This window comes from Euphorbia lathyris, chromosome 4 (genome assembly GCF_963576675.1).
Source record: "Euphorbia lathyris chromosome 4, ddEupLath1.1, whole genome shotgun sequence".
NCBI classification, from domain to species: Eukaryota; Viridiplantae; Streptophyta; class Magnoliopsida; order Malpighiales; family Euphorbiaceae; genus Euphorbia; species Euphorbia lathyris.
Genome location: NC_088913.1, coordinates 12,087,819 through 12,112,409, shown reverse-complemented (window position 1 = coordinate 12,112,409; position 24,591 = coordinate 12,087,819). Strand labels below are relative to the sequence as shown.

Below are 24,591 nucleotides of genomic sequence, written 5' to 3'. Positions count from 1 at the left end.
TGTTATCTCCACTAAACACGTGCATTATTTTATCACTCATTAGTAACAGATCAAACGCATATGTATACACGTGATTTTTTTTAAAATAATTAAAAAATTATATTGTGCATGTATTTGTTGGAGAAAAAGAAACTTAAAAATCTAAATATTTCATCGAATTAAAAAATATTATATCGCCAAATCTATTCTAAAATTACAAAAAACGCAAAATTTATTTTCTTAGAACCAATTGATGTGCAACTAATGTAGAATCGGAAATAAAATATTAGTATTTTTAAATAAAGTTTGAAATTGACCAAACTTGCTAACGTCAGAGGTAAAATTGCTCTTAGTTGTCAACGTTAGGAGTAAAATCGCTATTATTTTAGATTAAAGGTAAAACTACTATTCACTGCCAACACTAGGAGTATTTTTGTACCTTAGCTCGTTAAAGAAAGATGAGTTTCATGCCTTTTAAAAGGATTATTTTTTTTCATATGTAATTTCATGTTTAGACTACATTTCAACCTTTAGAGTTCTGGTAACTCAATGAGGCCTAAAATAACACATCTCCCATCAATAAAAATACTCATATTTCATTAATGAGTCGTGAAATTATACCGTCTGGTAAATACTAGGCTTAAAATTACATCAATGCAAAATCCGCCCCTGGTCAATAATCATAAGGCTAAATTTATATCTTATCCCATAAATATGAAATGCATAATATATCATTTGCCTCCTACATTTGTCCAAAATACTTGATTGACCACCTGAACTTTTAAAATATCCCGATAGCCCATTCAATTTGTTTAAAATATCTCGATAATCTCTCAATTTGTTTAAAATATAATTAATTAATCATTCGTTGTCAAAATAAAAACCTTTGAAAATATGAAATTATAATATAACTCCACAATATGCCTATTTTTGGGAGAGAGCTAAGTCATGAAGTAGGCCAACCTACTTTTATTTTTAGTACAATATAAGCCTACAAATTAATATTATATGTTTTTATCTTTACTACAAGAAAACAATTTTCCATAAATATATATACAATTATAAAAGATGATTTATTATTATTAAGAGAGATTTAGTACCATTTATACTTTATAAATATTGAAATCTTAACCAATTAGACATAGACCAAAGGTGGGTGGGTGGGGAAGTATCCAAAAAGGCTCCTCTCAAAAAAAATAAATATTGAAATGTTAGGCTCAATGTTTCAAATCTACCCCCAATAATCATAAAATCAATTTTTTTTTACCCCTATTCCTTTATATAGTAGTGTGAATATAATAAAGGGAAGAAATAATTAGGCCGAAAGTAGGAGTTACATCTATTTAGAATAAAATAAAGGAAAATCCACTAAGGTGGTTTGACCATGTAAGACAAAGAGCGCTTGATGCGCCGATTAAAAGGATTGAAGAGTGGCAAAAAAGATGTAATAAAATTTTAATTTAAGAGCCAAACATATCATCTAATAAATAGAAAAATACAATAGCATAACACATGCCATTATATAAGGTCAAGATTTTATTTATCTTTTTAATAACAGGGGAAATATATAGAAAGAAAATTTATTATCCCCATTGCGCAGTGTCTCCTTCTATATTCATCTCACAAAAAATCGTCCATTTTTAATGTGTGAGTCCTTCTAATTTATAAAATATATTATTTTAATTAAGTGATAACCACTTTTTATGAAAAGGATGTGGAAGAGGATATTGAAATGGTGAGAGTAGATTTTCCACCAAATGCTAAGTAGAGTATTGCTATTTACCGCCTCCAAATTATTTATCACTGCCACCATTTGGACAATTTTGTCATTTTCATAATTTTTTTTTTCAAAACTGATTTTTTTTTAGAAAATTGGCCAAAATTTGGCCTATGCGGATGTGGCAACATCCGCCCCCGCTATGGGTGGTGCGGCATCCCCCTTGGTCAAATTTTGACCGGTGCAAAATTGTAAATTTTTTAGTGATGAAAAATACTAAATCGTTTAATTTTTTGTGACGAAAAATGTAAAATTCTCCAATTTTTTGTGATGAAAAATGCATAATCGTCATAAAAAAATATGTATTATTTTCATGAGTTCTTTGATAAAAAACGTAAATTTTAATGTTTCCGACTCGTAATCATCCATTTCCGGGGTTATTTTCATAATTTTAATTATTGTTGTTCGGGTTTAGGATTTTGAAGAAATTTTTTTTAGTTTTTGATCAAAATTATGAGAATGATCAAAAAGTCCAAAGTCCAAATGAGGACGGTAATAAATAATTTGGTGATGCTATTTAGCAGCACAATGTTAAGTATTAAGTTTCAAAATCTTTGACATGATTAGATGGCCTCCAAATCAATCCCTATAAAGTACCATCCATCCACTTACCCAATTTTCACATCTTTCAAAAAATAGGGGATGGATCATCACCACCAAACCTCAATTATACTAGTTCTTTTCACTCTAGCCACCGTGGTCTATGGTGGTGGCTGGGGCACCGGCGAGCTGGAGAACGGAAAAATCTATGACATAAGTCATGGATATGTTGAAGAGTTGCCTAGGTTTGAGTCAAAGGAAGGAATTGGACAGTTCATTTGGCAAATTCAAAGCATAAAGAATGGTTCCTTAGCTAATGTTTCAAACATAACATTGAGTACGCATGCAGGGACTCATGTTGATGCTCCTAGCCATTTTTATCAGTCTTATTTTGAAGCTGGGTATGATGTTGATTCTCTTGATTTGAAGGTCCTCAATGGTAATTATACCTTGTTTTCTTAAGTTTTTGGTTGGACCGATTAGGAGCTTTTTAACTAAACACATCATTAAGACTTAAAGTCCGTTTGCTTTACATACTGTTTGTTGTTACAGTTTATGGTTGGAAAAAACTGCTTTTCCAAAAAGCGGGATTCCATGATTTTATAAAATACTACTTTTCAGGTGTAAAAGGAAAATAAAACGCCCCTAACCAAAAACCTAAAACTCTCTATTTTGAAAATGCAAACAGAAGTATGAAAAAGTGCAAACAAGCATCTCCTTAACCATGTTTGGTAAAGAATGTTTTGGGGTAAAATTAGAGGTTTGAGCTACTTTAAACGTTTTGATTAGTCACACATTTAATACTGGTGTTTGGTAAAGAAAGATTTGGAAAAGCTTATTGGTCCAAAAAGCTAATTTTCAAAAAGCTGGTTTTACGAGCTTTTTCAATTATGTATTGCTCCACCACTTTTGAATATCATTTTTACCCCTAATAACTACCATTTAATCCTAGTTAAGTTTTACCAAACAAGTTTACACAATCAGTTAGTCAAATCAGCTAACAACAGCTACCGGTTAACAAATATTTGTCAAACAAGGTCTTAATATATTTATTTCCCATATATTTAACCCAAAACTTCATATGTTTCTGAATTTTAAAAGTTTTAAATAATTTATATTCTTGTCTAGTTGCATTTAATACTAATCAATTAATAAAATTTTTCAAAAGTTCTTAATTATTTGTTTATTTAACATTTTCTTTTTAACACGTGGCGAACATTTTGACATGTGTTGGACCGTGTTTCCAAGTTTTTACATCCAAACAAATTCTATTGAGAAACATAAAATTGTTAAATGCAATCGGACAAGAATAAGAAGTGATCTGTAACTTTTAAAAAGTCATTGATGTTTTAAGCCAAGTACAAGGAGAATATATGTTTTAGGTGTAAGAATTGAGGCATCTATATCATTTATTTTCGGGCTAATTACCAATCTAGCCCATTTGAGAGGTCCATTAATATATTTAATACACTTCGTTTTCATTTACCAAATTAGACATTTTCATCCATTATGGATAAAATTATCATAACCTCCTCCGACCTTCTCTTTTAATTTTCATTTCTTTCAAATTCTTACAACAAAATTTAATAATTCAACCCAAGATCGAAGCATATTCACACATTATTCAAGTTCATGTAAGTATTCTTTCTTTATTTTACATACACATTATTCAAATACACAGTTGGTTAGTTGAATGTTTTCTCGTCAACCCGTTCCGATTTTCTTCATTTTTGTCGCATCGATAGTTGCTCCTGTCGCTTTTGCGACGAAATTTATCGTATCTGCAAAAAACAGTTGTCGTATCTGTGACGAAACGTCGCAATGCGATAAAAATGGAGGAAATTGAAACGATACCGTTGCAGATGAAGAAAGAGGTAAGACCAACGAGAAAAGGAGACGTATAAGCTAAAAACATACCATTCTACTGGAAAGCTTCATCTGTTTTGTGTTTCCTTTCCAAAATTTAGAATACTTCAATAAATGCTTCCCTCTGATCTCTACTAATCTCAAAATCGCTAACGAAATTGAACTCATCACACATATACATGAGATCACAAAATTCAAAGGACATCCATACAAATATTTCATCTCTACTTTTGGTTTTGGCTATGACTCTCTTTGACTTTTTTCTATTTTAGTTTGGGATGGCGAAGAAGACGTTTGAGAGTCTGAGGAAGAAGGTGAATTGAAATAAGGGTATTCTTGTCCAAAGTGATGAAAGCGTCTAATTTAATAAGATGAAATGGAAGTGTGTCAAATATGTTAATGGATCCTTTCAAATGGACTAAATTAGTAATTAACCCTTTATTTTTTTTCAGATTAAACCTTAAACTTTAAAAATCATTCTTAAGCCCCCAATCTTTATGATTTTTCTTGATTAAACCCTGATTCTAATAAAATTTCTTAATTAAACTTTTGATCTTTAATTTTTACATCTAACGGTCTAGCTAACGGAACTATTAATGAAAGATTCAGTATTTATAAAATTTAAAGTTTAGTTTAGTTTTTTTCTTTTAAGCAAGTTTTTAGATTGGATTATTATGTATGTGTTAGCGATATTTTTGAAATATGCTAATTTCAACCTTGTCACGTGTGGTTAGGGTGCGGGCGTGCCAGAGAAATTATTTCTCAATTATTAAAGTGGGTTAAGTTTATGGATTTGCGTGCCAAAACTTGAATTCTAAACGAAACGATTGGCGAGGGACGCAAGGATTGAAAAAGTCCCTCTTGGGTCTCTAGCGCCGTAATAGAAACTTTGCTAGATAAATTGTTTTATTTAAGCTAATGCGAATAAATTGAAGACGTGAAAAATAAAGAAATTGAAAGATGCGAAATTGACACAAGATTTGGTGAAAATTGGTATTTTATTGATGAATAAATGTTTGAAACATGAAATTGGAAATGAATTAAATTACAATTGAGAAATCTCTATATTAAACATATAGGTAATCAATTGAATTGGAACAAACAAATCAATACAAAGAATTGAAATGCGATAAAATAAATTGAAATTCAACAACAAACTCGGAGCCACAATAGCTATCTCGGATTGAAGTTGAATTTTGGTGTAGGTGCGAGGTCCTCGGAGAGCTGCAACCGGTCGGGCCCGTACGGTATGTGCTTTGTGCAATGACTAAACGTTGGTAGGCAAATGGGGCAGATTTAAACCTTGACTTTGGGGAGGTTGGTTGGAGTGCTTAAGAATACGGAATTGGACAAATAAATAGTGTAAATTGAACTTCGGGAGGTTAGGAACAACTTTCTATGAGGGATCGAAGGCTAAAACGGATTCTAAATGGACGGAATCTGGCTTTGAAAACAACTAGTCGAATCTGGGAAATTCTGGGCAGAATAGCTAAAAGAATTTGGGGTACAAAGATCAGCTTGTAAACGGAGTTTCTGGACACGGAATTGAGTGAATCAAAAGGCTAGATCGAAATTCAGGACGTTAGGAACAACTTTGTCGAAGGGATCGAAGGCAAAAAATAACGTTAAATGGACAGAATTGGGCTTTGAAAAAGGATGGACGAATCTGGAAAATTATTTTAGAAAGGAAATTCTAATTGAAAACTTGAGCAGAGTAACGACTTTGAAACGCTAATTTGAGTCGAGAAAGTTGAAAAGAGGCTTTTGGAACTTGAATTGAAGCTAAAGGAAGCTAAAGGAGGGACTGAAGCTACGAAAAATGAAGAACGAAAGGAAGAACTTGAAGAACTAAGAACGAAAGAACTTAAGAACTAAAGAGCAAAACTAAGGATTAAGCATTGGAGCTTGAGAGAGGGGTTTTGTTGTGTGTTGAGTGTGATTTTTAATGAAGGGGAGGGGGTCTATTTATAGTATTTTGGAGTGGCATTTTGGTAATTATTGAGTGGTATTTTGGTAATTATTCACCAACTAACTCAACTAACTCCAACTAACTCTAACCAACTAACTTAACTTCCTCAACTTCCTCCAACTACCACTAACCACCAATGCCACATCATCCCACTACCTCAACTTCCACAAACTGATGTTGACTCCTTCCAACTACTGCCGGAAGAGACGATACGCCCCACGTATTCTTGGTTACGCCTCGCGTAATGTTGATTACGCCCCGCATAGTGCAGCTTCTAGAGTTGGCGCGTTTTGTTGATGGTGCATACGCGTGGCGTACTTGGCATTACATCTCGCGTAAGGAAGTATGTCCTGCGTATGAGAATGGACGCCCGGCGTGTTGGAGCTTCTGATCTCGAAACGCCTTGTTGCCAAGTTTTACGCTGGCGTCCCTGAGGTTACGTCCCGCGTATTGGAGCCTCTGAAGCAGACCTTCTCTGGTTGCTTGATCTACGCCCCGCGTATTGGAAGACACGCCCTGCGTAGTGCCGGACTTTCTCATCGGTTGGCGGTTAGTTTACAAGTGTATTTTTCATTATTTTCTAGAAAAAAATAGAAACTATACCCTAAATTAAACATAAGCTTTCTATATACATAAAATAAAATTTATTTTATTTTGGGCCAACAATTGCCCCCCTCTTTTGTGTATAAATTGACTAGAATTGAAAATTTGTACACAAAAGAATGTATTTAGGATTTTTTGAACCTTTTTTTTATTATTTTTTATTTTTTTATTTTTTTTTGGTGAAAATTCCTTTTATTTTTTGTTTTATTTTTGTTATACCAATTGCATCAATCTCTTGGAGGCTTCGACTCCGTTTGAGTAGGTTTTGAATGGTTTCTCGTTTGTCCGGACAACTTCCACGTCCTCTCCTTTCCAAAATAGAAGGAGTTGGTGCAAAGATGTTGGGATGCATGAGTTGGAGTGAATCCAATCCCTTCCTAAAAGCGCTTGATAGCTTGCAGTTGAATTTACTACGAAGAAAGCAACCGTGATGGTGTGAGAGCCAATGGTGAGCTCCAAAGGTAGGACACCGTATGTCTTCGTGATTTCTCCCGTGAAGGCTGAAACTGATGCCTCTGATGAGATTATGTCTTCCTCCGATTTGCCTAGGGCCAAGACCGTCTTCATTGGCATGATGTTAACAGCTGATCCATTGTCGATGAGCACTCTGGATATTGTCTTGGCATCTATATGAGCCTTAACGTATAAAGGTTTATTGTGGCGAGTCATCCTTGGAGTGGGCTTGTCAAAGTAAACCCTCCTCATGGCGTCTTCGACGGACGCCTTCGGTGTTGGATCTTCTCGCTCTTTGTGCTCGAGCTTAGGGGCTTCCTTCTTAGTGCCTTCACCTCTAAAATTTGAAGGTAAGGTCAAAGAGGTGGTTGCACAATCTGTCTGGATGATGAAATTCCCCACACGGATTTGGATGCTCTTTTCTTGGTTTTTGCTTTTTTCTTTTGCGTCACTAGGGCTAATGCTGGATGATTCCCTTTGACTATTTCTTTTGTCTGCCTCTCTTTTTCTTAATTTTCTTTTCGCATTTTTTGAGAGATGTCTTGGGAACTTCTTATGGTTGATTACCTGCCGTTGGAACGACTCAAGTGCTTTGGAAACGTTTGAGACAAAAATCTTTAGTTAAGAAAACGTGGTTAAACATACAAGTCAACTTTATTTTGTACAAATCCTTTAAGAAAATGATTCAAAAACTCTATTATTCACAAGGAAAGCGATTTTAATTACCCTGTTCACTTAATCCGCCTTTGGAACGGATTAAGGATTTAAAACGTGGTGTTTTGGAAACGATTTGAAATATTAACAAAAAAACAACTCCATGTATTTACATTAGGAACCTCTAAAAATTCATTAGTTTAAATAATCAAATTGAAAACTCTCTTTCTTTTGATTTATTTTCCCCTCTTATTTAATGGACTCTCTCTACCTATTATAATTACAATAATAAACCCATTTAAAGCAAGATTCATAATCAAATAAAGTCCATTTGAAACATGGACCCATGAATGATCCAAAAGAATAAAGAAAGTAATTCTAGCATATATATATACATTTAAATCAAAAAGAGAATATGAAAATAAAAGTTAATAAAAGGAAACTATATAATACATATATGAAAATATTAGATAAAATACATTTATACTTTAAAGATGTGAAAATAGTAAATAAATTTCATAAATAAGAACATAACATTTACCCAAAATAATTTCATTCAATAACCAATAAAATAACCCAAATATCCCAAAACTACATATATACATAACTATTATAGTTTTAAATATCAAAAAAATAGCATATACTAATATCTATTGATTATTTCCCAAAATGCCCAAGTAAATAATCTTCAAAATAGGATCTAATATAACTCAAATGAATAAAAGAACAAATATATACATATACTTATGTTTTAAAAATTAAATAAAGAATGATATACAAACATCCTAAATAATTATATACACTAAACATCTAAAATAGTTTGAAACACATATATTACATAACTATACATATATATATTAAGGATTAAAAGCTTAGAAGTTGAGAAAAAGGGACTGAAATGGCATTTTTTGCGTTTTGGCAGATTTACCGACGGAACATCCGTAGGTAAACAGCAATTAGTGACAGAAATGGCAAATTACAGCAGCACTCTAATTGTTTCCAGATTTATTCAGAAGATTTAAATTAAATCTAATTCAATCGTTTTGGATTTTCGAACTACCAAAAATGGATCATAGTCAATAACGGAAGTTCCTAAAACGATGTTTTTATTTTAAAACATTATTTGGAAATTTCTTTTAAATTAGAAACTTATAATTTCAATGTTTTTCGATACCCGAACTACCTTTTTATCGGATCACGGTTCGTATTGGGATATCAAAACGAGGTTTTCTATTTTAAAACAAAACCGAATTTTATTCAACACGAAACGAAAATTAAATAAATACGCTAATTAAATAAAACGTGATAAAATAAATAACTAATCAAATAAAGAAACTATAACATAAAAAAATAAATAGAAGAAGAGAATAAATAAAAGAGTCTAGTCCTCGGATAATACCTTAAATTCGGTATCTGACAGTTGAAGCCGATTGATTCCACGAGTCGTGATTTTCCGTTTTTTTTGTGTTTTTTTAGTAAAAATTTAACTTTGGAAAATTTGGATTTTTTTGAAAAAAAAAATATTTTCTCCAAAAAATTGACTTTCTCTCTCTAAAAATGTTTAGAGTGAGAAAGCTCCCAAAATTTCCCTCTCCTTTGCATTGGGATCCGTGCCCCTTATATAGGGAAACGGGTCCCGGAAACTTTGGGCGACGCCCGAGCAAAATTGGGCGTCGCCCAAAGTCGTTGGGCGGCCGCCCAAGGCTTGTTGGGCGGCCGCCCAACATCACGTTGGGCTACCGCCCAACATTGTTGGGCGGATTGTTGGGCGCGCGCGCCCAACTGCCGTTGGGCGTCCGCCCGACGCGGTTGGGCGCTCGCGCCCCCCTACCTTTGGGCTTCCGCCCAACGCGATTGGGCACTCGCTCAACGGCCGCCGAGGCGCGCCTCGCGCCGTCGGGCGTCCACGCCCCGCGATCGTCGAACTCGCGTTCCGCGTCGTCGGGCGTTCACGCGTGTTCCGCGCTGCCGGTTGCACACGTCCCGTGGCCGACGAGCGCGCGTCCCGTGCCGCCAAGCTCGTGCCTTGCTCGGACACCGAGCGCGTACTATTCATGGTTGGGTGCGTGCGTCCGACAGACGTCGAGCGCGTGCTTTGCGTCGTCGAGCGTGCGTCCGACTGTTGTTGAATGCACGCCGGCCGCCGCTAAGCACTCGCACAGTGCCGTTAAGCATTCACGAGCTATCCGATCGACAACAGCGACCGACTGTAACTTATTTATTTTATTATTTTTGAAACTTTCGGAATCAATCGCTTCAACCGTCTTGTTTTCAGGTTTTCGTCACAGGTCCTCCGACTCGGTGTCTACAGTTGCCCCTACTTTTCTATTTTGACAGTGATGTGTGTGTTTTGAAAACGTTTTTTTTTGCTAACATAACATATGCAATGCAAAACATATGAAAGTAAAAGACACGTGAAGAGTAGGAGGAAGAATACCTCCGACCTTGTCTTCGATCTTTGTCTGGTTTGTCCCGTCTTTGCCTTTAAATCGGTCGCGAACAGACGCTCTTTTTGGGGAACCTAGTCTCTAAATCGACTGCTGGTAAAATGGCTCAATAGCAACCCTAGTCTCTAAATCGACCGTAGGCAGAATGGCTCAAAAGCAACCCTGGTCTCTAAATCGACCACAGGCAAAATGGCTCAATAGCAACCCTAGTCCACGACCGCGGGTAAGTGGCTCAAAAGCAACCCTGGTCCATGACCGCGGGTAAAATGGCTCAAAAGCAACCCTGGTCTCTAAATCGACCGCAGGCAAAAAGGCTCAATAGCAACCCTGGTCCACGACCGCGGGTAAAATGGCTCAAAAGCAACCCTGATCTCTAAATCGACCGCAGGCAAAAAGGCTCAATAGCAACCCTAGTCCACGACCGCGGGTAAGTGGCTCGAAAGCAACCCTAGTCCATGACCGCGGGTAAAATGGCTCAAAAGCAATCCTGGTCCACGACCGTGAGTAAAATGGCTCAAAAGCAACCCTGGTCCACGACCGTGGGTAAAATGGCTCAAAAGCAACCCTGGTCTCTAAATCGACCGCAGGTGTGTAGTGATGCATATAGATGGGGTGAATGTAGCGTAGTCTATGGATGCGTGTAAGCAACTATGTGTGTGTGTGCAGGTGACTGTGCATGTGTTTGAATGTGCATAAGTGTGGCTTATGCGTTTTGCTTTATGCGGATGTATGGACATGTGTGTATGCAAACTATGTATGTGTGGATGAGATGGTCGAATGGATTCCTTTTTCATAGGCTGGAGGATTTCGGTAGCTTCAGATCGAGAAATGATGCTTCAGGCCATCCCTAAAGTGTGCAAGGATGAGGGTGAGGATAAGTTTGAAACCAAGGGTTGCAAGGATGAGGATTTGGTTTTGATGATCTTGTGTCAAGGGGAGGTATGTAGTGATGCATATAGATGGGCGGATGTAGCCTAATCTATGGATGCATGTAAACCCTTATATGTGCGTATGCAGGTGACCGTGCGTGTGTTTGAATGTGCATACGTGTGGCCTATGTGTTTTACTTTATATGGATGCATGGACATGTGGGAATGCAAACTATGTACATGTGGATGAGATGCTCGGATGGATTCCCTTTTCATAGGCTTGGAGGATTTTCGTAGCTTCAGATCGAGAAATGATGTTTCGGGCTGTCCCCAAGGAGTGTGAGGATGAGGGTGAGGTTAAGTTTGAAACCAAGGGTTGTAAGGATGAGGATTTGGTCTTGATGAGCTTGTGTCAAAGGGGCTCTCGCTCTTAACCAGAGTTTGACGTATTCATTTTCCCCTAATTTTTGCCTGAGCTGCCCTTTTCGGGTTTTCAACTCAACGGGATCTCTCCGATGTTCTCTATCTCCCCTTTTGCATGAACTGCCCCTAGGGGTTTTCAATTCATCTTTTCTATATCTCCCTGATTTTCTCTATCTCTCCTTTTGCTTGGATCGCCTCTTTTGAGGTTTTCAATCCAACTCTTTTTTGTTCAATTTTTTTTTATTTTTTTGATTGTGAATGTGAATGATACCGGATAGGACATGGGGTTTTATATCCACGGGCCATTTCTATGCTAATCATTTGACGATGAGTTCATGCCCGATGCATTCGTTAATGGAGAAGCTTCCGGAGTGAGATGGACGTTGATCTGATTGTAGGGCCGTGCCCCCGATTAAAGTTACCGTCTTGGTGTAGGTTAGAAGTTGATGCGGGTGTATGCCCCTGCCAACTCGAGGCGAGATTTCATGTACGCCAGACTAGGGATGCTGCCGTTGGGAGTAGCTATGGAAGAGAGACGCTTTGGTCGAAATTTGACCCTTGAGAGGACAACATAGGAGCGGAGGAACCAGACTTCATGGAGCATGGGGGAGAGGAATAGTTTTTTTTTTTTTTTTTTTTTTAGTTTTTTTTTTTGGATTTTGGATCGGTTCATGGGTGTCAAGGCGACTTTAGTTGAGATGAGGTGTCTATTGATGCGGGTGTTTTCATTGCAAATGCAACCGTCTAGCTTAAATAAAGCACTTGGCAAGCATGAATTGAATTGTTCATTGCTCAGTTCATTAACCACTGTCACTAAAGTATGCCCTTTCGGGTTTTCATATCTCAGTTATTTTAATCCTCTCCTTTTGCTATCCCGAAATTTTCAAATGAGTGCCCTTTCGAGTTTTCACCCACTGGGATGTCCCTTATTGTTGCATAGGCCGCCCTTTACGGGTTTTCAACCTATCCGGAATTTCTTTCTTTTTTTTATGAGAAGGATTCCCCGGTTCCCTCGAGATTGATTAAAGTTCTAAACTTTGTCGCCGCCTTTAGCTTCATTCGCCTACGCATTTGATCTTTCTTCGTTAAAGTGAGCTTTTCTCATACATTTGATCACCCATTTGCTGGGCAATGTCAACCACTCTTGTCCCCTTGACGCCCCTCGGCTAGTTACGTCTACTTGATAATTTTCTCTTACTTCTGATTGGCTTGACTTTGCCACTGAGCCTTTTCAGCATTGGCCTTTTTTTTTTTTTTTTTTTTGTCATCATAGATCTGAACCTTTTCATTGATCCTGGAGCAGGGTCCTTTATCGTTGATAGGTTAGTTGCCCCCTTCTTGTTCTGAATGGTGCACTCATGCACTTGTTCTTTTGGACTTTATTAATTGTTGCTCAATCTTCTTTCTAGCAAAAGCCGGTGAGAACCCTTCGTTTGATGGGTCTACGCCCGACTTATCATCGTAGAGTCAGGGAATCGTTTCTCATGATTTTTTGTTTTTTTTTTACTCTTTTAATTTTCTCTCTTCAGTGGTTAAGTACTGAGCAATAAGTATATTCTAGAGCTTATGTCCGTGCCGTGATAGAAGCGGGAATATCTCAATTGAGTAGATATCAAATGTAAGTACGTATGTTTAGGATAAATTTGCGGAAACGAAATTTCATTGAATTCAAAAGGAGGTTAATAACCTCTTGTGGAATAAAAGATAAAAATAAAAGACAAGGATAAAGACTACAAGTGTACTCCTCTCTCTCATGCTATTTCAAGAAGCTTCAGATTCTCTCACTTCATAGGTGTCCTCAATCTCGGGAACTTCTTCTTTAGATTATCCTGATCCGTTGTAGACTTCGCCATTCAAGGAACAAGTCGAAGGCTTCATCTGTTGAGAAAGATCTGGATCACTTATCTTTCCAGCTTCGATGAGATCTTGGATTTCATGTTTCAACCTCATGCAAGTGTTTGTTTCGTGACCATATTTCTGGTGGAAGTGGCAGTAGCCCCCGCGTTTGACTAATTCAGTGGTTTGACCTCCCATGGCTGGTAGAGGGTGAAGTATGTCACGCATTCGTAGACCCTCCAAAACTTCAAACAAGGGTTGGGTGAAAGTGGAGAATTCCCTTTCCTCCCTTCTATACTGAGTGGGCGACGGAGGGCGAACAACCCTGGTAATCCCATGTCCCCAATGATGTGGATCTTGTTGTGTTCGTGAAATATGGTGTGAGACTACCCTTGGTGGAGTGAATGTTTGTGGATTAACTTGTGACGCGAGCTGGAAAATAGGTTTCTCCACAACGGCTTTCGGGATCTCCACAACCAGTGACTCGCTTAGGACCTCCCTGACCAACCTTTTCAGCTCTATCTTGAATTCATCTGAAGCAAGGATATCGGGAAGAACTCGCTCGATTTCTGCTCTGAGATTGAAATCTCCTATCATCTCTTGGGAATTTTCAACCCCCTTATGCTTAGTATTCTCCGGATCATTAGGAGCACGTTTGAACTCATCAGAAAAGATGTATTTGGCTAAAGCCCCTTGCACACGGCTCTCAAGATTGTGGTTTGAATTGCTGGACTGGGCCATGAGTTGGGTTTCTAACAAGGAAAGAGAGAGGATCGGAGTACTTTGATCGTTTGTGCTAACTTACCTGTTTGGAAGTGCCGATGCCTGAAACCATTTCAACTGTTATACACACATTAGTATGAATCCTACAAGTTTACCTTGCAATGCTTTATAAGATGTACAATGTTGAATGACGCTTGACACGACTGACACTTGTGAGACGACCCTCATGATAAGTAGAATTCCCTAGGACGCTAGGTAAATGAGAGTGTACCCCGATGATATCCGTGACGTGTAGATACATTGGAGGGGTAGCGACCTGAGTGGTGGGAATGACATACTTGGTACATTGATACGACTCACGATCTAAAAAGAACAACCTAAGCGATGTTAGACGAGGTGCCGCGGCCTAATCTCCCGGGCGGACCGGGGGGTGGACAACCTCATGGCGACGTAAGCGGTGATTGGCGCCGAAAGCAACCAATCGTGGAATCAAGCTGCTCGGCAGGACCGGAGCTCGGAGATATGGAAGAGTCGCCACCCACGAATGAGAAAATGAACACCGATCCCTTGCGGGAGACCGGTGTGGGTTCGGGAAACTTAGGTACGAGCCGAGAAGGCTAGCTCCTTTCCGGAGAAAGGCTACTAGGCACCCCGACATCGCCCGGTTATGAACCACCGGCCTCCTACTCAGCATGTTAGGCGATAACGGACTAATCGTATACTTCTTTAAGTTTAAAATTCATTTGAAACCCTTTTCTTTCTCTTTTTAGAAACCGTTTTGAGCATATGATATTGAAAAGCCACATCAGTAAAGAATCACCCATTTATGTTTATACATACACAGAGAGGGGGAAGAAAGAAGTGGTTTATTTACAACCGTATTAAATATTATGTCGTGTGCTTATTCTACATTAACTTATTTCCCCAAAACGGATTTATTTACATGGTTCGCACCTTAATCGCCGTTGGAACGATTAGGGTGCGTTTCAAAACCCCGTTTGATGAAGTTCACTCGAATCGCCGTTGGAACGACTCGCACATTTGAAAACGTTTGAGATAAAAACCTTTAATGAGAAAACGTGGTTAAACATACAAGTCACTTTCATTTTGTACAAATCCTTTAAGAAAACGATTCACAACTCCTTATTTACAATGAAAACGATTTTAATTACAATGATCCTTTAATCCGCCTTTGGAACAGATTAAGGTTTTAAAACGTGGTGTTTTGAAGATGATTTGAAATATCAACCAAAATGACTCTATTTATCTACATTAGAGATCTAAGAAGCTCATTAGCTTAAATAATTTAATTGAAAACTCTCTTTTTGTGACTTATTTTCCCCACTTATTTAATGGACTCTCTAACTATTATAATTACATCAATAAACACATTTAGGCCCAAAAGTTAATTTTTCCAAGTGAAGCCCATTTGAAACATGGACTTATAAATGACCAAAAGAAATAAAGAAAATAATATAGATATATATTTACACATTTTAGCCTAAAAGACATAAAATAAGAGTAAATGAAAATATACTACCTAATACATATATAAGAAAGAATAATGAAAATAATATATTTATACTTTAAATATATGAAAATAGTAGATGAAATTCATAAATAAGAAAATAGCATTTATCACTCAAAATAACTCTATTTATCAATAATTAACATAACCCAAATATACTCCGAAACTATATATATATACATAACTAATATAATCTTAATGTCAAAAAGACTATATGTTTATCCCCTAATATCTACTAATTGTCTCACAAAATACCCAAGTAAATAACGTTTAAAATAGATTTTAATGTGACTCAAACAAATAATAATAAAAAAGAGAAGATAATACATACATATATAAAAATAAAATGGAACACCACTCTTCTAAAATAATTATATATGTTAAAGTTCAAAAACAATTTGAAAATCATATATTAACTAACTATATATATATATATATATACTAAGGATTAAAAGTCTAAAAGTTAAGAAAAGGGGACCGAAATGGCATTTTTTACATTTTGGCAGATTTACGACGGAAAATCCGTCGGTAAACAGCCTTTAGTGACAGAATTGGCAAATTACAGCAGCGCTCCAACATTTTCCAGATTTGTTCAAAAGCATTAAATTAAATTAAATTTAATCGTTTTGGACTTCCGAACTACCAAAGATGGATCATAGTCGAAAACGGAAGCTCCTAAAACGATGTTTTTATTTTAAAACGTTATTTGGAAACCTCTTTTAAATAAAAAACTTATAATTACAAGATTTTCGATACCCGAACTACCTTTTTATCGGATCACGGTTCGTATTGGGATATCCAAAACGAGGTTTTTATTTCAAAACAAAACCGAATTTATTTAACACGAAACGAAAATTAAATAAATACGTTAACTAAATAAAACGTGACAAAATAAATAAATGACTAAAGGAATAAAAACTATAGCATAAAAAAATAAATAGAAGGAGAGAAATAAATTAAATAAAAATAAAGAGTCTAGTCCTCGGATAATACCTTTGATTCGGTATCTGACAGTCGAAGCCGATTGATTCCACAAACCGCGAGCTCCCGATTTTAATAAAAATTTAGTAAAAATTGAACTTAGGAAATTTGGAATTTTTGAGAAAAAAAATATTTTTCTCAAAAAAAATCCACTCTCTCTCTCTAAAAATGTTTAGAGTGAGAAAGTTTTCCCAAAAAAGGCCCCCCTTCCTCCAAAAACCTTTTTTTTTCTTTTTTACCTTGGGATCCGTGCCCTTATATAGGGAAACGGATCCCGGAACAATGGGCGACGCCCAAAAAAATTTGGGCGTCGCCCATTGTGGTTGGGCGGCCGCCCAAGCTAGTGTTGGGCTACCGCCCAACCTTGTTGGGCGGCCGCCCAACATGAGTTGGGCGGCCGCCCAACAATGTTGGGCGATCGCCCAACGGCGTTGGGCGAGCGCCCAACGCGAGGTTGGGCGCCCGCGCCCAACCCTCGTCGGGCGTCCGCCCGACGCGTTGGCCGTTCGCCCGACGTGGTTGGGTGCCCGCCCGGTGACCCTCGGGGCGTGCCCCGCGCCGTCAAACGCGTGCACACCGTGGCCGCCGAGCGCGCGTTCCGCGCAGCCAGACGCTCGCACGTCGCGGCCGCTGAACGCGCGCCTCGCACTGCCAGGCACGTGTGCTCAACGGCCCACGAGGGCGCGCACCGCCAGCGGTACCAGGCATTGCTCGGACGTCGAGAGCGTGCCACTCGCGGTGCGTCCGACGGACGCCGCGCGCACGTCTCGAGCCGTCAAGCGGGCGTTCGACCATCGTCGTCCGCGTGCGGGATGCCGTTGCGTGCTCGCGCCGTGCCGTTAATTTTCCTCCGCTTATTATTCTTTATATATTTTTCAAAACTTCCGGAATCAATCGCTTCGACCGTCTTGTTTCAGGTTTTCGTCACAGGTCCTTCGACTCGGTGTCTACAGTTGCCCCTACTTTTCTATTTTGACAGTGATGTGTGTGGTTCGAAAACGTTTTTTTGCTAACGTAACACATGCAATGTAAAACATATAAAAGTAAAAGACACGTAATGAGTAGGAGGAAACATACCTGACCTTTGCGCTGCACGCTCCGGCGTTGCTCTCTGACTGCATCAGACTCTGCTTCGGGCTGCACCCTAGTTCACGACCGCGGGGATAATGGCTAAATAGCTACCCTAGTTTACGACTGCGGGGATAATGGCTAAACAGCTACCCTATTTCAATATTGCGGGGATAATGGCTAAATAGCTACCCTAATTTACGACTGCGGGGATAATGGCTAAATAGCTACCCTATTTCAAGATTGCGGGGATAATGGCTAAACAGCTACCCTATTTCAAGATTGCGGGGATAATAGCTAAACAGCTACCCTATTTCAAGATTGCGAGGATAATGGCTAAACAGCTACCCTGATCTACGACTGTGGGGATAATGGCTAAACAGCTACCCTATTTCAAGATTGCGGGGATAATGGCTAAACAGCTACCCTATTTCAAGATTGCGGGGATAATGGCTAAACAGCTACCCCATTTCAAGATTGCGGGGATAATGGCTAAACAGCTACCCTATTTCAAGATTGCGGGGATAATGGCTAAACAGCTACCCCATTTCAAGATCGCGGGGATAAGGGCTAAACAGCTACCCTATTTCAAGATTGCGGGGATAATGGCTAAACAGCTACCCCATTTCAAGATTGCGGGGATAATGGCTAAACCGCTACCCTATTTCAAGATTGCGGGGATAATGGCTAAACCGCTACCCTATTTCAAGATTGCGGGGATAATGGCTAAACAGCTACCCCATTTCAAGATCCCGGGGATAATGGCTAAACAGCTACCCTAGTCTACGATCTTAGGTAAATATGGCTCAAAAGCAACTCCGGTCTGCGACCATGAGTCAGATGGCTCAAAAGCAACTCCGATCTGCGACCGTGAGTCAGATGGCTCAAAAGCAACTCCGGTCTGCGACCGTGAGTCAGATGGCTCAAAAGCAAACTGCGACCGTGAGTCAGATGGCTCAAAAGCAACTCCGGTCTGCGACCGTGAGTCAGATGGCTCAAAAGCAACTCCGGTCTGCGACCGTGAGTCAAATGGCTCAAAAGCAACTCCGGTCTGCGACCGTGAGTCAGATGGCTCAAAAGCAACTCCGGTCTGCGACCGTGAGTCAAATGGCTCAAAAGCAACTCCGGTCTGCGACCGTGAGTCAGATGGCTCAAAAGCAACTCCGGTCTGCGACCGTGAGTCAGATGGCTCAAAAGCAACTCCGGTCTGCGACCGTGAGTCAAATGGCTCAAAAGCAACTCCGGTCTGCGACCGCGAGTCAGATGGCTCAAAAGCAACTCCGATCTGCGACCGCGAGTCAGGTGGCTCAAAAGCAATTCCGATCTGCGACCGCGAGTCAGGTGGCTCAAAAGCAACTCCGGTCTGCGACCGTGAGTCAAAATGGCTCAAAAGCAACTCCGATCTGCGACCGCGAGTCAGGTGGCTCAAAAGCAACTCCGGTCTGCGACCGTGAGTCAAAATGGCTCAAAAGCAACCCTGGTCTCTAAATCGACCGCAGGTGTGTAGTGATGCATATAGATGGATGAATGTAGCCTAGTCTATGGATGCATGTAAACACCTATGTGTGTGTGTAGGTGACTGTGCGTGTGTTTGAATGTGCATAAGTGTGGCTTATGTGTTTTGCTTTATGCGGATGTATGGACATGTGTGTATGCGAACTATGTACATGTGGATGAAATGCTCGGATGGATTCCCTTTTCATAGGCTTGGAGGATTTTTGTAGCTTCAGATCAAGAAATGATGTTTCGGGCCGTCCCCAAGGAGTGCGAGGATGAGGGCGAGGTTAAGTTTGAAACCAAGGGTTGTAAGGATAAGGATTTGGTCTTGATGAGCTCGTGTCAAAGGGACTCTCGCTTTTAACCAGAGTTTGACGTATTCATTTTTTCCCTAATTTTTGCCTGAGCTGCCCTTTTCGGGTTTTCAACTCAACGGGATCTCTCCGATGTTCTCTATCTCTCCTTTTGCATGAACTGCCCCTAGGGGTTTTCAATTCATCTTTTCTATATCTCACTGATTTTCTCTATCTCTCCTTTTGCTTGGATCGCCTCTTTGGAGGTTTTCAATCCAACCTTTTTGTTCAATTTTTCTTCTCTTTTTCTTTCTTTCTTGATTGTGAATGATACCGGATAGCACATGGGGTTTATATTCACGGGCCATTTCTATGCTAATCATTTGATGATGAGTTCATGCCCGATGCCTTCGTTAATGGAGAAGCTTCCGGAGTGAGATGGATGTTGATCTGATTGTAGGGCCATGCCCCCGATTAAAGTTACTGTCTTGGTGTAGGTTAGAAGTTGATGCGGGCGTATGCCCCTGCCAACTCGAGGTGAGATTTCGTGTGCCCCAAACTAGGGATACTGCCGTTGGGAGTAGCTATGGAGGAGAGACGCTTCGGTCGAAGTTTGACCCTTGAGAGGACCACATAGGAGCAGAGGAACCAGACTTCATGGAGCATGAGAGAGAGGAATAGTCTTTTTTTTTTAGTTTTTCTTTTTTATAGATTTTGGATCGGTTTATGGGTGTTGGGGTGATTTCAGTTGAGATGGGGTGCCTATTGATGCGAGTGTTTTTATGGCAAATGCAACCGTCTAGCTTAAGTAAAGCACTTGGCAAACATACATTGAGTTGATTACTGCTCAGTTTATTAACCACTGTCACCGAAGTATGCCCTTTCGGGTTTTCACACTTCAGTTATTTTAACTCTCTCCTTCTATCCCCGGAATTTTCAAATAAGCGCCCCACGGGGCTTTCCTTTATTGGGGTGTCCCTTATTGTTGCATAGGCCGTCCTTTGCGGATTTTCAACCCATCGGGATTTTCTTTCTTTCTTTTTTTTTTATTTTTATAAGAAGGATTCCTCGGTTCCCTCGAGATTGATTAAAGTTCTGAACTTCGTTGCCGCCTTCGGCTTCCCTTGACTACGCATTTGATCTTTCTTCGTTACAGTGAGATTTTCTCGTACATTTGATTACACATTTGTTGGACAATGTCAACCATTCTTGCCACCTTGACGCCTCTTGGCTGATCACGTCAGCTTTTGATTTATTTTCTTTTACTTCCGATTGACTTGACTTTGCCCCAGGGCCTTTTTAGCATCATTTTTTTTCTTCTTCCTTTGTTTAACTTTGAGTCATCATAGGTCTAACCCTTTCGTTGATCCTGGGACAAAATACTTTATCGCTGATAGGTTAGTTGCCCCCGCCTCGTTCTAAAGGGCGCACTCCTGTACTTGTGTCCCCCCTTGGGGGGAGAAATCTTTGTCGGTGCCTCAGTGTAAGTATGGCTCTGAGGGCTTGTTGCTTGCTCCATATTTTCTTTTCTTTTTCTCTCTTTTGGACTTTGTTGATTGTCGCTCAATCTTCTTCTTGGCAAAAGCCGGTGAGAACCCTTCGTTTTATGGATCTACGTCCGACTTATCATTGTAGAGTCAGGGAATCGCTTCTCATGATTTATTTTGCTTTTTTTTTATTCTCTTAATTTTCTCTCTTCAGTGGTTAAGTACTGAGCAATAAGTATATTCTAGAGCTTATGTCCGTGCCATGATAGAAACGGGAATATCTCAATTAAGTGGATATCAAATGTAAGTACGTATGTTTAGGATAAACTTGCGGAAACGAAATTTCATTGAATTCAAAAGGAGGTTAATAACATCTTGTGGAATAGAAGATAAAATAAAAGACAAGGATAAAGACTACAAGTGCAATCCTCTCTCTCATACTACTTCAGGAAGCTTCAAGTTCTCCTGCTTCATAAGCGTCCTCAATCTAGAGAACCTCTTCTTTCGTTTATCCTGATCCGTGGTAGACCTCACCGTTCAAGGAACAAGCCGAAGACTTCATCCGCTGAGAAGGATCTGGGTCACTTATCTTCCCAGCTTCGATGAGATCTTGGATTTCATCCTTCAACTTCATGTAAGTGCTTGTTTCGTGACCATATTTCTGGTGGAAGTGGCAGTAGCCCCTGCGTTTGACTAATTCAGTGGTTGGACCTCCCGTGGCTGGTAGGGGATGAAGTATATCATACATTTGTAGACCCTCCAACACTTCTAATAAGGGTTGAGTGAAAGTGGAGAATTCCCTTCCCTCCCCTCTATACTGAGTGGGCGACGGAGGGCGAACAACCCTGGTAATCTCATGTCCCCGATGGTGTGGATCTTGTTGTGTTCGTGAAATATGGTGTGAGACTACCCTTGGTGGAGTGAATGTTTGTGGATTAACTTGTGACGTGAGCTGGAACATAGCTTTCTCCATAGCAGCTTTCGGGATCTCCGCGACTAGTGACTCGCTCAGGACCTCCCTGACCAACCTTTTCAGCTCTATCTTGAATTCATCTGAAGCAAGGATATCAGGAAGAACTCGCTCGATTTCTACTCTGAGATTGAAATCTCCTATCATCTCCTGGGAATTTTCAACCCCCTTATGCTTAACATTCTCCGGATCATTAAGAGCACGTTTGAACTCATTAGAAAAGATGTATTTGGCTAAAGCCCCTTGCACACGGCTCTCAAGATTATGGTTTGAATTGTTGGACTGGGCCATGAGTTGGGTTTCTAACAAGGAAAGAGAAAGGATCGATGAGTGGAGCTTTTTAGGCATTATGAATTTTGATGATGCAATGCACGTGCGATGCGAATGCTAAAGCTATCTATTTGTGCCTCCTATAGATGGATGTATGCATGATTCGTGATCTGCGCTTTATTTCTCACAACATAAACACGACTTGAGTGGAGCTAAACCCCTTTTTTCTTTTTTCTTTTTATTTACCAGAGCCGTTGGCAGTACTTCGATCGTTTGTGCTAACTTACCTGTTTGGAAGTGCCGATGCTTGAAACCATTTCAACTGTTATACACACATTAGTACGAACCCTACAAGTTTACCTTGCAATGCTTTATAAGATGTACAATGTTGAATGACGCTTGACACGACTGACACTTGTGAGATTGAGACGACCCTCATGATAAGTAAAATTCCCTAGGGCGCTAGGTAAATGAGAGTGTACCCCGATGATATCCGTGACGTGTAGATACATTGGAGGGGTAGCGATATGAGTGGTGGGAATGGCATATTTGGTACATCGATACGACTCACGATCTAAAAAGAACAACCTAAGCGATCATGCATGAGGTGTAGGTGAGGGATTGCCCTCCCTGGTAGTAATGACGTACTTCGAAGATATGCGGTGTTACATGGACTGATGTGACGCTCATGGTATGTCCGAGACTCAAACAGACCGTGACGGAGACATGCGGGGCACTTGTCCATAGTTTACTTGGTATTGATACTGATCACAAGTTTCCTGAAACAGGCCGGCATAGAGGGTGTGTCCTAAACTAGAAGCAAGCGGGACGAGTCCACCACATATGGGGTGTGGGTCGATGGTTAGTTTAAACCCAAGACACAAATGCGTAGACGTACCAACGGAACCTTGGCGGGCTATGCAGAAAGTGGTAACACACGGGGCGTGCCTCAAACAGGTTAAGGCATAAGGAGGACGCGAGTGACATACGTGATGTGTGCCAATTGTCAGCTTCTCTTGGAAAGCCACTATTGCAATGACGGGTATTATTTGACGGGATAATGCACACGGAATACCTGATACTCGAGGTTCGAATAGGATGCATATGTCAACATCGAGGCATGTGCCAATTATTAATTCCTACTCGACTCACTAGTGCTTGGGCAGAGTGGTTCGAAACATGGTGTATTTAGGAAATGCGGTGACGTACGTTGTATGCCTTAGAGGTAGCCAAACGGCAGGATGGGAGTCCCACTTAATGTGCCCCCACGATTGACTTATACGCAACTGACGAACGATGTGATGGCTTGATTTTGGGATTTCAACCATCGTGGGGGAAATCCAACATACTAGGTACGAGACATGAATAGGGTATGCATACGACACACGTATTATCTGACCAACTCTGGGTATAGATGAAGCACAGAGATGACTCGAGAGGTACATTCTAACAACATTGGAAGTGTCAGCTACACACGATACCGACACGCATGGTGCAGTCTAAGGATTAACTTAATCTAGAGACCCCAAATACCTCGATGAATTTGCGGACATCGGTGCGTCTGGTAGAATGAGAAGTGTCCTAATTCGATCGAGGTATCAACGAGACGAAAACGACGACTTACCCGGTACGTGTCGAAGGTCAATTTGTTTCATAGCGCAAACCTGATGATGACATGTTTTATGAGAATCCCTGAAGATCTTATGTGGATATTTACGACGTATAGGGTTCATCACCGATATTTGAGATGACTAGGACCTATTACTATGAACAACTCGAGGAGCAATGGGGATGCACACCAAGACCTTCGAGGTAAGTGCCAAATGTTGGATTTAGCCGCGGTATGAACAACTCGATACTACTGATACGAGTGAGACCCAAATAGCGACACATAGGGCATATATCTCCGACTCGTGGAGTTTGGGGGCACATAGACAACGGTACCAATGATGTAGGGGGAGCGTGTCGAGGGTTTGACAATATAAACAAACCGCTGTTTGAGGCGCACTCAAAACATGAGTGACGACTTACAGGGCGTACGTCAAGAGTTTGATAGGAGCCTCACGACATGAATGACTCAGTGTGTCAAGGGATGAGCGGGATCCTCGAGACAGCCCATAGGGCACATGCCTAAGAGTATGACTTGGACTCGATGACATGAATCACTTTATACGACAGGTACGGGCCAAAAGTTCAACTTGAACTTGTCGATACGAATGACTCGACATTGGAGGTGTAAGCAAGATGCACATGATGACATATATGAACTTGCCCCAGATTCGACTTGAACTTAAATGACATGGGTGACTCGACATTTGACATGCGAACCAGACGTACCGAACCGCGTATGTGGGTGTG

The 24,591-nt window shown here is 40.0% G+C and overlaps 1 pseudogene; it reads left to right on the top strand.

The window, feature by feature from the left end:
• The first annotated feature begins 2,339 nt into the window (after positions 1 to 2,339).
• The window catches only part of LOC136226872 (cyclase-like protein 2), a 54,544-nt pseudogene continuing 32,292 nt past the window's right edge, over positions 2,340 to 24,591 (top strand).